The 16,885-nt window shown below is 36.7% G+C and overlaps 1 non-coding gene across 1 annotated transcript; it reads right to left on the bottom strand.

The window, feature by feature from the left end:
- Window positions 1–10,910: 10,910 nt before the first annotated feature.
- On the bottom strand, window positions 10,911–10,984 carry TRNAI-UAU. The gene has a single exon. It is a non-coding gene; the product is annotated as a tRNA-Ile (tRNA).
- Window positions 10,985–16,885: the final 5,901 nt, after the last annotated feature.

The raw sequence follows: 16,885 nt of genomic DNA, 5'->3' as shown, positions 1-16,885 counted from the left end.
ACAAATAGTCATTCGTGTGAGTTGCTTCCCCAAAACCGGTGCAAAATCGAAACCGTACCGATACAGTCGAATGCTACCACAACTCCCAAATGAAGTTTCTCCTCGAGCGACATGTAGTTACTATGTAATACTCAATTTTAGAAAAATTATTTATGTTTTTAATTTATGTCGAGAAAAGAAGTATCCTTAAAAGGACTAGAGAAGGAAGATTTTGAAAAAGTAATAGAAGGAAAAAGATGCATAATAGAAGAGAATTATTGGATGCTATTCTTTCTAATATCTCATATGCTTCTTTAGATGTTCTTGAAAGGACTTTTTCGTGGAAACATCCCCCACTTGTTTTGCTTTGTGTACCCCGCACATTCTAATGACCCCTTTCATTATCATTCGCGGGATGAGTACCTAATTGTCTGTTTCTTTTGCTCTTTTCTCTTGTAATCTCGGGCGTAATGTTCTTTCGATTTTCGAATCAAATAGAGATTTTAGACTAGAGTTATTAACGTGTTGCTCTACATTGGCAATTGAGAAAAATAAAATTTTGTTAAACTCCCCGACAACATTGCAAAAAACTTATCGCTTGTGAATGTATATAATAAAATGATGTAAGAATCACAAGTACGAATGCAAGTATACATTATCCAAAGCTACTAGAAGTTGTTCTCGATCGCTTCTGGTGCGTTCTTCTCGACTCTGCTATTGATCATTATGGGTCCCTTGCTTTTGCTATGTCCCCACGAATATTTGCTTTTGCCCTTCTCCTTAAATTTAGAGTCAATGGAACTCTACACGTGTTGGAGAGCTCACACCACACCTCAACCATAGTAAATTTTGAGGCATTTCTAATCTTTCTAAATTCGATATCATTTTAGTGAGCAGTCATACGATCCTCTAGAGAATCTTTCTGATATCTGATTGACACAAAACTTTGTTATCTTCCATTTTTCATATAGACAGAGTTAACTATAGAGCTACGTGGCGAAACTGATAACAAAACCCCGATGTCTAAGGTTATAGCCCAGGGGCCCTACTTGGCCCTCTCTGTGCTTGTATTCGACACTTCTATTGCATCATTCTTTCCGACCTTTTTTCTGCATTAGCTTAACTTTAATGAACACTCTTTTTGGTGTGTTGGATGATGCAATGTTCTCCTTATTCGCATCATGACACTTATCTGTCTCGACTCTCACGTGACCGGATGAGCCCGACTTGAGGGTCACTACCTTGTCGATTTGCATGTGGAGAACAACCTACTTGTCTTCTTAGTGAGAGTTGTGTGATCGACAGTTTAGTTGGACTACCTTGCAAAATAGATCCGTCTTGAGAGGGGGCGTAGGTTTACATGGATAGTTGTAGTAGCTGGCAAGCACAAGAGGGGTCACTCCCCCAATCTCAGGTGACTTGATTGTCCTATAGGTAGGGTGACCAGCTAACCTGCCATGAAAGGATAGAGTAGGCAAGCACATACAACATTATCCTCACTAGAAATAGAGTTATTAGAGGTAACACCTCGACCAAGGACACTATGCCGACTGCGTAAGTTAAGTTAGTTACCCTAGTTAGAGAGTAGAAAGGGTTACATATCTAAAACCAGTAGAAAAAAACTTGTGGATACCTATTAGGTTAAGGATGCAATAAAAACTTGCAAGTAGGTTGCTTATCGAGTTTGAATACTCACCCTTCCTTTATTCATTCTTCAAGCGATTGATGTCATTGCTCGAGGTGAGGGGTGCTCGAGAGCTCTGTAGCCACAAAGATGTTGAGAATTATTCAGAGGAGTAGTCCCACATTGGCTAATTAATAGGAAGATCACGGGTTTATAATTAAGGAACACTATCTCTATTTGTGTGAGGCCTTTTGGGGAAGTCAAAAGTAAAACTATGAAAGTTTATGCTCAAAGTAGACAATATCATACCATTGCAAAGGTTCGTGGTTTCTAATAAAAGGGTGTTGCCCCAATCTCACACATACGTGCTTGTAAACGTTTGTACTGCGAATTCTTTGTTTTTTTTTTTTTTTCATTCATTCATTTTTTCATTGCATTGTCTGTTGTCTCAACTTGATGTTCAGATCCTCGAATTTCGAGTTGTGACACTGAGTTTGTTTTCTTTCTAGACATGCCAATTCAAAATTAGTTTTCCGAAAAACATTAATACTGAAAAACGAACTCCAATTCAAAATTAGTTTTCCGAAAAACATTAATACTGAAAAACGAACTCCGAATAGAGTTCGCTCTTCCTTTCAATTTTATGTTAAATTATATAGAATTATGGAGAAACTTAGAAAGTTGAAGGAAATTTAAGTTTGAAAATTTAGGTATAAAAACCCATAAATGGCCGAAAATTTCCTACAAAGATATATGGAATTATAGTACTTTTGTTATTAAACATTCAAGGTTCTACCGTTCATAGCTTAGTTGGTTAAAGGATTGGTCTTATGAGCCGAAGGTCATGGGTTTGATTCCCACTAGAACCAAATATTGATTATATATGTATAAAATATACTAGTACCTTGTAAATTTATAGAGTAGTTACTATAATACTAGCTACTCTTGTATCCATGCTGAATCTGTTACGACTTGATAGTTGATGTGTAATGTCAGTACACCCAGTACACCCGTTCCGTTTGACACTGTTCTTGAGGAAGACGTTCGAGATATTCATCTTGCACGCTCACACACACTGTAATACATGTATTTGTCACAATGTAGCTAACTTAGGCCACATTTCTAATCTTTCTAGAGTAGACGTCATTTTGATGAGTAGTCATATGATCTTGTAGATAATTCGTCTGATATCTGATTGACACGAAATTTGTGTAAGACAGATCTCGTCACCTCATTCTTTCCAACCTTGTTTCTGCTGCACCCGTTCCGTTTGACACTGTCCTTGGAATATCAATTTCAAAAGAAGATGCTCGAGATACTCGTTCTGCGACGCTCACACACAATGTAATACATGTATGTGTCACAAGGTAGCTAAGTTAAGCCACCTCATTCTTTTCAACCTTGTTTCTGCTGCACCCGTTCCGTTTGACAGTGTCCTTGAAATATCAATTTCAAACGCTCGAGACACTCGTCCTGCGACGCTCACGCACACTGTAATGCATGTATGTGTCACAAGATAGCTAACTTAGGCCACCTCATTCTTTTCAACCATGTTTCTGCTGCACCCATTCTGTTTGACACTGTCCTTGAAATATTAATTTTAAACGCTCGAGATGCTCGTCCTGCGACGCTCACACACACTGTAATGCATGTATGTGTCACAAGATAGCTAACTTAGACCACCTCATTCTTTCCAACCTTGTTTCTGTTGCACCCGTTCCGTTTGACAATGTCCTTAAAATATCAATTTCAAAGGAAGATGCTCGAGATACTCGTCGTGCGACACTCACACACACGGTAATACATGTATGTGTCACAAGGTAGCTAACTTAGGCCACATTTCTAATCTTTCTAGAGTAGACGTCATTTTGATGAGTAGTCATACGATCTTGTAGATAATTCGTTTGATATCTGATTGACACAAAATTTGTCTAAGACAGATCTCGTCACCTCATTCTTTCCAATCTTGTTTCTGCCTTAGCTTGGCTTTAATGAACACTCTTCTTGGTATCTTGGATGATGCACTATTCTCCTCAGACACATCATGAAACTTATCTGTTGTTAAATATGAGAAGCTTTGATACCATGTTAAGAATGAGAAACAGAAGTGTGATTGAAAGTCTGATCTTCATAGTAGGATAGAAACTACCAACCAACTCGTAGTAAGAGAGAATATACTAGACCAGATCCCGAAAACAAGATAAAATATACCAAATCCTGGAAATTAGATAAAATATACTCTAACCAATTCCTAAAAAATAAGGAAAAATATCCTAACGGAGTAGGAGTATATTAAAATATATTCCTGGACTAACTTTATATCTTAATTCAAATTTCATAATACTACCCTCAAGTTCTAATACTCTCTGTCAAGTTCAAGTTGAAGAGTATATGTAAATCACACCCAACTTGTGTTTTAGAAAATGTTAATTACACCCAACTTGTCTTTTAGAAAATCAAATACGGTCTTACCAAAGCTTCATAGAAAACATCTGTCAATTTAACTCTAACTCTGTACAAGTATTTGCTCATGATTTGGACATATTGGTTTGTTTTTTAGACTTCAAATAAATTAATGAACTTCACATGAAGATGCAAAACTTGAAACATTGGTTTGCTTTTTTACTAGTAAGATGCAAAACCGAGATGATCTGGACACTTTGGTTTGCTTTTTGGACTTCCAAGAAATTATTGAATTTCCAACAAATATGCAAAACCTAGAAATAGACCGCCTTTGATATATCTAAGAACTCTATGAGATGCTTCTTGGTTCATGAACAAATGATTTATTACAAGGTTGGTAATTTGTCCCATTTAATTTGATTGGAACAAAGTGAATATCTTTGCCTATTAGAGTGATGAATATAATAAGGGTGTGTTAAATAAACATATGAAATTTTGAAGCTGAATTTGGTTGATTTTGCTATAAGGAAAATTTTGTTATTTAAGAACACCAAGGTGCTCTGATCAATGTTAAGAATGAGAAGCTCTGATACCATGCTAAAAAGGAGAAACAAAAGTGGGATTGAAAGTATGATCTTCATTAATGTTCACGACTTTAAATAAGATACAAGCTACCAACAAACTTCTACAAAGAGAGAAAATATACTACTAACCAAATCCTGAAAATAAAATAAGAATATACAAAATATACTACTAACCAAATCATGAAGATAATATAAAAGATACTAGTAATACATTCCTGAAAAGAGGGGAAAAAATCCTAACCAATTACACGTATATAAAATATATTGCACGACTAACTTTATATCTTAAATCAAATTTCATAATACTACCCTCAAATTCTAATGTCTGTCTCGACCCTCACATGATCAAATGGGTTTGATTTGAGGGTCACCATCTTGTCGGTTTAGGTGTGGAAAACAACCTACTTGTCTTCTTAGTAAGGTTGTTACACCAGACATATGCCTGTGAGTGTTGTGTGATACCTGCTGATTCAGTTGGACTACCCTTGCACAATAGATCCGTCTTGAGAGGGGTGTAGGTTTATGCAGGTAGTCAAAGTTATAGCAAGCACAAGATGGGCCACTCCCCCAATTTTTGGTGACTTGATTATCCTGTAGGTAGGGTTTGCCAGTTAACCTACCATGAAAGAATAGAGTAGGCGAGCACATATGACGATGTCCTCACTAGAGATATAGTAATACGAGGTAGCACCTCGACAAAGGACACTGATACTCACTACGTAAGCTAAGTTCGTTATTGAAGTCAGAAAGTAGGAAGAGTTACATATCTAAAACCAAGAGAAAAAACCTGTGGATACCTAGGTAAAGGATGCGATAAGACCTTACAAATAGGTTGCTTATCAGATGTAATTTATACTCACCCCTTCTTTCATTTGCTTTTCAAGTGGCTGATGTCACTGCTCGAGGTGAGGGGTGTTCGGGAGCTCTATAGCCACAAAGGTGTTGAGAATTATTAAGAGGAGTAGTCCCGCATTGGCTAATTAAAAGAAAGATCATGAGTTTATAAGTAAGGAACACTATCTCCATTGGTATGAGGCCTTTTTGCGAAAGCCAAAAGCAAAGTTATGAGAGCTTATACTCAAAGTGAACAATATCATAAGTTATGAGAGCTTAGTGAACAATATCATATCGTTGTGGATGTTCGTGGCTTCTTACATGGTATTAGAGTCAGACATCATAAGTTATGAGAGCTTAGTGAACAATATCGTTGTGGATGTTCGTGGCTTCTTACATGGTATTAGAGTCCGACTCATAACTTAATCATGTCAATAGAATCCTCAAGTATCAAACAAAGAAGTTGTGAGCCTTAAAGGTGTAGTCAAAGTAACTCAAAAAGTCGAGCAATGAATATACTTTGCTTGAAGGCTCCACAAAGAAAAAGTCGAGCCTCGATTAAGATGAGGCTGTTTGAAAGCTCAAACGAAGGAGGCTCTAATGGTGCACTTTTGGCTCTAGGTTTATAGGTTTTTAATGGTTCTAGAGAGGTTTGAACCCGTGAATTTTAGCTCATAAGACCAACGCTCTAACCAACTGAGCTACATAACCTTAGATGTCTTAAATTAATCAATATTTAAAGGGAAAAAATATATTTACAAACAAATTTTAACTCGTGTGAGTTGTGGAACGAATGGTTAGTTGTGAGCTACTTCCTTAGAGCCGAATGTAAAATGGAAACCATGCCCATAAAGTCGAATGCTATCACAAGTCCCAAATGAAGTTTATCCATACGCGGTGTGTAGTTACTATGTAATACTCGATTTTAGAAAAAGATATGTTTTTGTAATTTATTTCGAGAAAAGAAATATTCTTAAACGACTTAAAAAAAAAAGGAAGAATTTGAAGATGTAATAAAAGAGAGAATAATTTAATAAAATAATTTTAAATTCGAAAAGGCATAGATTGTTCAAGAATCTTGAAATTTGAATTTGAAAATTTAGGTATCAAAACCCATCCAACAAAGATATATGAAATTATAGTAGTTTTTTGGTTAAGCATCAAGGTTGGGTAGAGTGTTGGTCTTATGAGTTGAAGTTTGTGGGTTCAAACCCCGCTAGAACCAATTTCATGTTACTAGTAAAAAGGGCATAAGTTGAGAATCGAAAGTTTTCAAGTTTTGTACTGCGTCAAGTAGTGATAGAGACACGTCTCAACTAACGTCTTGAGATGTATGTCAAATGTTTCATTAGTGCATGCCACCGACTAGTAAAGTGAACTAACCCGTCTCCATGGATTTTTGATCCACCAGTCAGACCCATGAACTGTGATCTAATAAAAAGTGTTACATCTTGACGAGAAAATTAAGAGAAAACCTTATGTGAACATGAGATGTTGGGGCTGATCAAAAGTATTACATCTTGACGTAAAGTGAACTAATCCGTCTCCATGGATTTTTGATCCACCAGTCACCCATGAACTGTGATCTAATAAAAAGTGTTACATCTTGACGAGAAAATTAAGAGAAAACCTTATGTGAACATGAGATGTTGGGGATGAATGCATGAATCGCTAGTCACTCACGTGACTTGTTTGGGAAGGTACAAGTCATCTAAGTAAGTATCCACGCTCACTTTTGACAAGTAATACTTGTAGGGATTGATAAGATTTTTTAGAAACATGTTCTTTAATTTTATTCAAGGCTAGACAGAGAATATGCATAAGTAGAATGGGAGTTGGGCAAAATTGTTCAGTAAGTAAAATGTAAGAAACTACAAAAATGCCCCTCAATGATGAGATTTATAATGAATGTTGATTTAAATGATACTGATACTCGGGATGATTGATAGATGTTATCTCTCTGTTTAGCTGGTTGTTTGCATGAATGTCTTAACTTTTGTTTTGTAGTGCTTTATGCGTACATAGGATATCTCCTAAATAAGCTTGCACGAATGTCTAGATTATGTAAACCATGCTTTAGGTGATCAATATGATAATCTTCCTAGCAATGCATGCATAAAAGAACCAAGCTAAGACTAGGAAGCTAGAACGAGAGTGGTTACAAAATGATCCATGCCAGTATATTTCCAATAGACCTAGCACCCTAGGATCGTGAAGGAAGGAGATGAATGTCATGGATGATGGAGAAGAAAACCAAAGAGATGAGAGCTTGGTTTAACGCTCACTTTATAGCGATATCAAGTTGGCTTAAGGGTTTATCTTGTTGTCTTTTTTGTCTCTGATTAGTCACTTATAATTGATATGAACACTATTATAAAATAGGTCTAGAAATCTCATTGAATACCTGATTCATTGGAATTACTTAAGCTATGAGGGATTAGTGAGTCCAACGACATCACTCTACCTCTCACACAACTTGAGGGAATCCTTGTTTCTACGTGAGTGCATATTTTTCCTCTTTAATCACTATTAGGATTAGCTCTTGATGTTCAATATATAGCCGCATAGGCCAATTCTTTCCTCTTAATGACTAGAGCTACTACTCTCTTCTAAACAAATGTTGAGTGTGAAGTCCAAGCTTTGTAGCTCATATGCCTATGGCTTGGTCTACCCCAACTCTGCTAAGTTGTCCTATCCATACTCTTAAGAATTGCAAGCAGATTCAAGACTCCGACTTTTTATTAAAATGAACCTCTCGTGTTGATATTAATATTGAAATAACTTACATCGTAACAATCCACCATAATTCAAACCTTCCTACTTTCTTGAATGTGACTTGTTTTCTTGTACTCTTTATATATTGCTTTATCCTTCAAATCAAACTTAATCACTTTTCCTACAAAAACCTCAAAGCTTCCTCTTTATATATGAGAGTTATTTCCTCCAATTTCTTTGTAACATTATCGAAGGACTTAACAAAACCCTCCTCTATTGTATAAGCATAATAGATATTCTTATATTTAGTAAAACTCAAGATACTCGCAAATCAGTTTCCTATCACTTGGTATTCATAATAAATCTTGTTTCTTATTANTATTTAGTAAAACTCAAGATACTCGCAAATCAGTTTCCTATCCCTTGGTATTCATAATAAATCTTGTTTCTTATAATAAATCTTGTTTCTTATAAATTATAAAGTGTCTTGAGAGTTGTTACATTCATACCCAAAGTTGTCCTAAACTCATTAATATCTTTCATATTTACTCTTAATATCATATATGAGTCTCATATAAATTTTTTGTAGTATTTTAAGGTCTTGAGTATTTTGGTCATTTACCACCCCAATCTTGATTAAAATCCTTAGCATATTCAAATAGCTTTGTAACTTTGTATAATCCCTTTAAACCATGACATAAGGTTCCTGATCAAATTTTATGGCATTAATGTTCACAACGTTTCAATAGAAGTGGGATCGAAAGTACCATTCATTAATGTTCATAACCTTTAAATAGGATACAAGCTATCAACTCTTAAAAATAAAATAAAATATAGTACTAAAGATATCCTTTAAATAAGATAAAATATTCTACTAACCATCTCTAAGAGAGAAGAAAAAAAATGTTAACGGACCGATATAAAGATATATTCCAGAACTAATAACAGTCATACACAAAATATGTTAATCTACNTAATAACAGTCATACACAAAATATATTAATCTACCAATCAACCGTGTATATTTACTTGGATCATTCAACTTCTCTCTTTTGTTAAACAAAGTTTTAGATTTTGCTCCATAGGAAATTTTTCTGGACGTGCACATGTAAGACTTGTGTCTTAAAGAATTTCTAGAGTATACTTCGTTTTAGACATAAAAATTTCTTTTCAAGATCGAGAAAATTCAATGTCTAGGAAATATTTCAAATTCCCTAAATCTTTGATAAGGAATTTCTCGAGCAAACTAGTCTTGAGATGTTGAATTTCTTTGAAGTCATTACCTATCAACAGAATATCATCTTCATAGATAAGAACTGCAGTGAAAGAATTACCTTTACTCTTAGTAAATAAGGAGTAATTTGCTTTGGACTGAATGTAGCCTGCCTTTTGTAAAATGGTAGAGAATATAGAGAAAAAATTACGAGAAGCCTGTTTTAACCCATAAAGAGATTTTTTATTCATTTCTAGATCAGTTAAAATTATAGGAACAAGTGAAGTATGTTGACAAATTACTCTACTATTCAATTTTCGACGTACTCAAAAAATCTCATCTCATAGGAGACGAGCATAGCTATTCGAGATTACAAACATGACTTAAATACCAGTTATTTAAGTAAGGTAGCTTGCTCTTAAAGAGACAATGCACTAGTAAATAACTAGCTGCTCAACGTGTTAAAAGAGTTAAGAATGGAGCTTGGACACTGTTATTGTCTCTATTCTTTTGCAAATTTTAGTAATATGTTTCCTAAGTATTCCCTCAAGCTTATGTACATCTAATTATAAAATTTCAATTTCAATTCCAATTAGGTAGGGAAGTCTCTTTGGATTAGATTATATTAAAAAAAAAAAAAATAGTCATGAATAAAAACTCTAATTAAATTTATAAACATAAAAACCTTAACCATGTTAATTATGAAGCTATAAATATTATATTATAGTTTTAAAAAATGCTATAAAATGTTTTCATGTCAATTTATATAAGCTATAGCTTCATAATCTATTATAGTATTCATTCTAGCTATAAAGAACGCTATAAAAAGTTCCAAACATTTTATAACATGAGGTGCCACGACGTACAAAAAAAAAAAAAACGTTATAAAAAGTATAAAATAGTATTTTTCATGGGTTATCGTATACATTATTTATTATAGTGTCATAACCTATGCCCTTCTACAAAATTAAACCTTTAAAACTTCACCATAAAACAAAAATATCTTTAAAACAAGGAAAGAAAACTAAATAAAACAAGTAAAGTAAAAACATCATATACTAACCCAAGACTAAGAAAATAAAATATCACTGTCCTATGCACTTTCCATGGTCTCTACTTGCGATATCGTCGTCAGTTGTATATGGGTGCTTTACCTTTACCTGAACCATAAGTAGCACATGACTTCAGTATTTGAGTATTTTAAGAAATACTTAGTAAGTGACCACACTACACTATTGGGGCTAGGGAATGCAAACACATGAAACTCATGTTCTAGGGACCTAAAATACGGAATGCAAACACATGAAATGCAAACACATGAAACTCATGTTCTAGGGACCTAAAATACGGAATGCAAACACATGAAACTCATGTTCTAGACCTATCGTCAAAACAATATAACCCACTATTGGGGCTAGGGAATGCAAACAGACTAAACTAACTAATATATATAAATGATGGCACGTGTCGTCATATACATGAAGGCAAGTCTTCGTAGGTAAGACCACTTATCTAGTGTGTTAAGTGCTTGAACAACTTCCCTAATTGTTTTTTTAATTGGTTCTAGCGGGGCTTGAACCCACAACCTTCGGCTCATAAGACCAACGCTCTAACCAACTGAGCTACAGAACCTTGGATGTTTTAATAAATCAATATTTTAATGAAAATAATATAATTATAAATGTACAAATGATATGTACAGCGAGAGCTGGTCACTAAAGTGTGAACATTAAAATTAAGTCAAGAATCAAGTTTTAGGAGAGAAATAATATACTTTTACCAATTTAAGTCACCCATCGACTCCGCTGGGATAGAACCCAGAGTCTCTGGTTTCGTAGACCAGCATCTTATCCATTGGGCCACGGAGTCATCAATACATATATGTTTTTCTATTCTCAGCTCTAGTTTACTACCAGATTGTGGTTCCCACCTTCCTTCTTACTTTCTTTCATTGTATGTACCTTTTAAATAAACGAATGCTCAAACAACGATTACTCTTGTGTTTTTGTGATAATCTTCAGTCATTGCATTGTCACGATCCAATTTTTTAGATTTCAAATCTCAAACCATGACTAAGAAAAAACAAAGCAAAAAAAAAATATAAAAATAAAAGTATAAATACAGTAAAAAAATTGTGCGATTTAAAGTCATACAACACCATAGTACAAAATCCAAAAAAACATTGTAACAAAACAGGTGTTGCCAAACAGCAACGGAACGAGATACAGCATAATGACAATAACAACCCAAAAAAAAAAAAAAAAAAGNAAAAAAAAAAAAAAAAAAAAAAACAAAAAAAAAAAAAAAAAAGTGAGTATAAATATACTTAGTAAGCTATCTACTTGTTAATAATTGAGTGACGCCTCGTTGAAATTATGTGGTAAAAATGAAATCTCGCACAACAAAGAGTTCAACCATAGCTTCAATTTTAAGAAATATCTTTAATCTTGAAGATAAATTGAGGATAGAAATTCAAACATAAATACATATAAACAATAAGTAACTTCCAGGGGAAATTCGTGTCAAGGGTTTAAAGGCGCGAGTCCTTAAAGAAAAATGGTTAGACGGTGTTGTTAGAACTGCACAACAACTCATATACTCGATCTAGATGAATATAAAGAATCGGAGATATAAAATGTAAAAATGAATATTGACTAAAGATTTATAGGGAGAGAAAATAAAGAAGGTATATTTTCAATTCACTAACAAATATAGTTTAATTTACTATAAATAACTTTACTAAGTATAGTTAAGTATAGTTATCTATCGTATATAACCATCTACCATCTAAGTCATATATATTTATATATATATAGATATATGATCCTGTATAAAGTAAGTTATAAATGAGTAGCAGATTCAATGACCTAATAATTCTCTCGTTTGAAGACTCATTCAAATATTTTTATGTTGGATTTGCAAAAGGGATAGTCCTGGATTTGGCAACATTCATTCTGAATTTTGACAACAACTCCTCAATGTACTTCTCTTATGATAAATTTGATGTGTCAATAGATTTATATCAAGAAATCCTCATCCCAAGAATCAACTTCGTTACACTCAAATCTTTCATCGGTAAGAGATACTTCGCTTCAAGTGGTTTATCTCTCTCCTATTGGATCCTATAATTAGTATATCATACACCTACATAGTTAATCAAGATAAGTTTGCAAAAGGAAAAAAATTAAGTACCATGTTTAACGGAAAATAAAGATAAAATCTTAACCCAAAGAACAATATCATGCCAAAACAAAGAATCTGGCATGAGATCATATCTATGATATGGGCATAAGATCATATAAGTGGTATGATATTCAGGAACTAAAACATAAAAATAGCAACTAAAACTTTTTCAATATTCTCTCCCTTAAACTAATAAGTACAACTAAATCTTTTTCAACATTTCCTCCCTTGAACTGATGACGAAGTCTTTAGATCAAACTTCAGGATCTTGATAGACACCAAACAACATGGGTAGCTTCGCAAACACAACTCGAGTCCAAGGTTTTGTCATGATATTAGCCACTTGCTTANAAAATAGCAACTAAAACTTTTTCAATATTCTCTCCCTTAAACTAATAAGTACAACTAAATCTTTTTCAACATTTCCTCCCTTAANAAATTTAAATTTAAATTTTAATTAATTAATTAAGTTATTATTATTATTATTATTATTATTTTAACTATTTTTTTGTTTATAATTTTTTTTATTTCTTTATTTCTTTATTTATTTTTGGGCTATTAAAATATGACAATTTTGTAACATCACAGTTTCATCTTTACTTAAATCACAGAGGAAGTGGAAAAGATCATCAATGTGTTTGCATCAACCGAGCAAGACTGAATTTCTGGTCAGCTTAATAGTAGAACATGGATAGTGGAAATATCGCATTCGTCAAGATCAGTCATATCAAATGCCTTCATCGTGGATTCCTTCAAAGAACTCAACAAAGCCTCATCGTTTCCGGTAAATATGAGCTCCTCTACATAAACACATATAAGTAAGAAAGTACCTTGTAATGACTTCTTGAAAAACAGAGTATGTTCATAAGGACACTTTTCAAAACGGTTGTACCACGCACGTGGTGGCATTGAAGGAACTCTCACTGGTGGGATCTCGAAGGATTCAAGTGGCGGGGGTGGGTGCCTCCACTCAAGAAGATGTCCGGCGACAAGCAGAATCTGAAGCAGACGGTCTGCGTTTATAATTGCTTCCAAGAGCTTGCCTTTTTCAGGCAATGGCTTCTTTGGAACCAATTCTACGGCGGCCTGCGACTGTGCTTGTGGTGGCTGAGCTAGGGCGAACTGTGGTGGAAGAATTGATCAATGGCAGGAGACGATACAATGCTTTCTTTGCAATCCGATGTTAGGTAAAACCTAAGGTTTTCCTTCTTTAGCTCGGCACGTTTTCATTAGTTGATTGAATACCTTTATTTGACCATTTGACAAACACGTCGAATGGATTATCAAATTTTTAGATGGCAATTTTGTAGGAAGTGGCACAGATTTAGTTGGCCACTCTCCACGCCGCCGCCAAGTGCCACCATCTCCATCACCACCACGAAGAGGCCAACGCCGTGATGACGGGCATCGAGTTGTCGTTGAGCGAGTGATCAGGGAGACAACGACCGCCATCGTTCAGTATCTGATGTTGACAAGGTCCAACTACAACAAGTGGACCTTGTTGATACGCATCAACCTACAGGCGCAAAGGTTATGGCACACTGTCGAGCTAGAGGAAGGAGAAACGATTGAGTACCGGGAGGATCGGCTGGCGTTCACCGCCATATTACGATCTGTGCCCCCAGAGATGCTGGTGTCTCTCCACCAAGCGCACTGCACAATCGGCCTGGGAGGGAATCAAATCCTGTCGGGTCGGTGTACAGCGAGTGCGGGAATCCAACATCAAGCAGCTGCGGAAGGAGCTCTCAAATATCCGATTTAAGGACGGTGAAACCGTCAATGATTTTTTAATGTGGATCACGGGGCTCGCCAACAGCATCACCACTCTCGGTGGCAGCATCAGCGAGACAGAAATTGTGAAGAAGATGCTACGGGTCGTCCCCGATCACCTCGAGCAAGTTGCAATTTCAATCGAGACATTGCTTGATGTAAACGACCTAACGGTGGAAAAGGTGACTGGAAGACTGCGTAACGTCGAGTAGCGGAAGAAAAATACCGTTTCAGCTGTCGACAAGGAGGGTCGTCTACTCCTCACTGAGGAGGAATGGCTTGCATGCCTAAAGCTCCGTGATGACACCGGTGAGAGCAATGGGCCCTCCAGCCGCAAAGATGGTAAGAAGCCATGGAAATCTCGCGGGCGCATGCGCGGGAAAGAGGCGGATCAAAAGAAGAAGCCGACTAATGACGGGCCAATCCAGTGCTCGTACTGTGGGAAGAGAGGTCACCTGAGCAAGAATTGCTGGAGCAAGCTCAGGAACAAGGAGACGGCCGAGAAGGCCCATGTGGCTCAATCCGAGGGGGACGAGCCAGCTCTTTTCATGGTGACTGCATCAGTCCTACCTGATGTCCCTAATTTCGATTCCAAATCCACGGAGGTAATCGATGACGGCATAACTGCTCCGGTGAGCGTCGAACTCGAGGAAGAGCTCCCCAAATCCACGGAGGTAATCAACGACAGCATAACTGCTTTGGTGAGCGTCGAACCCAAGGAAGAGCTCCCCAAATCTACGGGGGTAATCGACGACGGCATAACTGCTTTGGTGAGCGTCGAACCCGAGGAAGATCTCCAACTGTGCATAACAAAGGCACCGGCTGGGGAGCCAATTCAACTGAAGAAGGAGCGAGTGTTCGCTCAAATCGGTGAAAGAGGCGAACAACAAGAGCACCAGCGTGGGTCCTCGACACGGGAGCAACAAACCATATGACCGGGGACAAGTCTGCGTTCTCTAAACTTAACTCGGGGATTCGCGGGACGGTGAAATTCAGCGACGGCTCCGTCGTCAAAATCGAAGGGCGCGACACCATCCTGTTCGTCGGCAAGGGAGGCAAGCATCACAAGCTGACCGGCGTCTACTTCATCCCGAGGCTCAAGGCTAATATTGTGAGCCTGAGTCAACTCGATAAGGCCGGCTGCCACATTTCCATCAAGCGCGGGCTACTTAGGATTCGCGATAATTGACGACGGTTGCTCACGCAAGTTCGGTACACGGCAAACCGCATTTACATCCTAGAGTTGGAGATAGAGCAACCAGTCAGCCTCTCAGCCAGGTACCGGAGGATGGAAGACCTATTAGGAAGAGGTGAACCATCGGGACTGGCGGCGTGCCAGGTCGAAGAAGAGGTGGCCGAACAATACGTGGAGTCTGGAGGACATGCTGCCAGGGACACCGAGCCATAGGGCTCAAATCGGAGTTCAAATAAAATAAGGTAGATATACCACAGGTTTTAGGAGGAGATTGTTAGATAAAACCTAAGGTTTTCCTTCTTTAGCTCTGCACGTTTTCATTAGTTGATTGAATACCTTCGTTTGACCATTTGACAAACACGTTGAATGGATTACCAAATTTTTAGATAGGAAGTGACACAGATTTAGTTGGCCACTCTGCAGCCATTTTTAGGATAAGTTAGATATTTAAATAGGTAAATCTCTCCAGAAGATTTCAGCACGTCATTTTAAGCAAAAGTCTTCAGCAATTTTCTCGCTTTGTTATTTTTCGCATTTTTATTTTCTTCCAACAACTTTCCGTCAAACGATTTTCTCTCACCTGATTTCACTTGCCGATTATCGAAAAACAACATCCGACAAGGAGAAGCCATTGTTGGAATCAATTCCTTTCTTTGGTTCATCTTCAATACTGGAAATTTTCAAATGGGGACCTGTTCGGTGCTGAAGGAAAAGCTTTTCAATGAGTAACTTCTGGATCTTTTCATATGCATCTACTACAGCCACTCTGTTGACTAACACCTTTGCACGAGCCAACTCTGTCCCTTTTCCTCATTCATCTCCTGAATTTTGCGCGGATAATCTCTCACAGCATCCGAGCAGTCACACCACGCAGCAAGGACAACCTTCTCCAGTTCCCTCACAGTTTGAGTTAATTTCTCAACCTCTGCAACTTTTAGTCCGTGCATCTTGTCCAAGATTTTGTTTTCTTCCTGACAAATCTCTATCTGTTTCATTAACTCTTAATTATTTTTCGTAAATCATTCACCATAGAGGCCTTGGCCAGGGCACTTTGAACAGTAATCTCAGCATCAACCAAAGCCGCTTCCTTTGATTTGGTTAGACGATCCAGTGTTTTGTTGTCATCTTGAAGCATTGCAATCTTGTGTCGTGCAAGCTTTAGTTCAGCATCCAAAGGTGCAAGAATGTCTTCGATTAGAGGCATGTCATCATCCTTTTGAGTAGCATGAGCGGCAAATTGAGCTGCCATTGAAGCCATCTTCTCATCATTGATTTTCTTTATTTCAAGATTCTTGCTTTCAAGAAGATATTTTGTCAACTTTAATATCTCTTTGGCCTTTGATAGTTCTTTAGTTAGCTCTTCAACTACCTTCTCTCTAAGCCAC

The sequence above is a fragment of the Cucurbita pepo genome, chromosome LG06 (genome assembly GCF_002806865.2).
Source record: "Cucurbita pepo subsp. pepo cultivar mu-cu-16 chromosome LG06, ASM280686v2, whole genome shotgun sequence".
In the NCBI taxonomy this organism is placed as follows: Eukaryota; Viridiplantae; Streptophyta; class Magnoliopsida; order Cucurbitales; family Cucurbitaceae; genus Cucurbita; species Cucurbita pepo.
The sequence above is the reverse complement of the archived record's forward strand: the minus strand, read 5'-3'. Positions and strand labels throughout refer to the sequence as shown.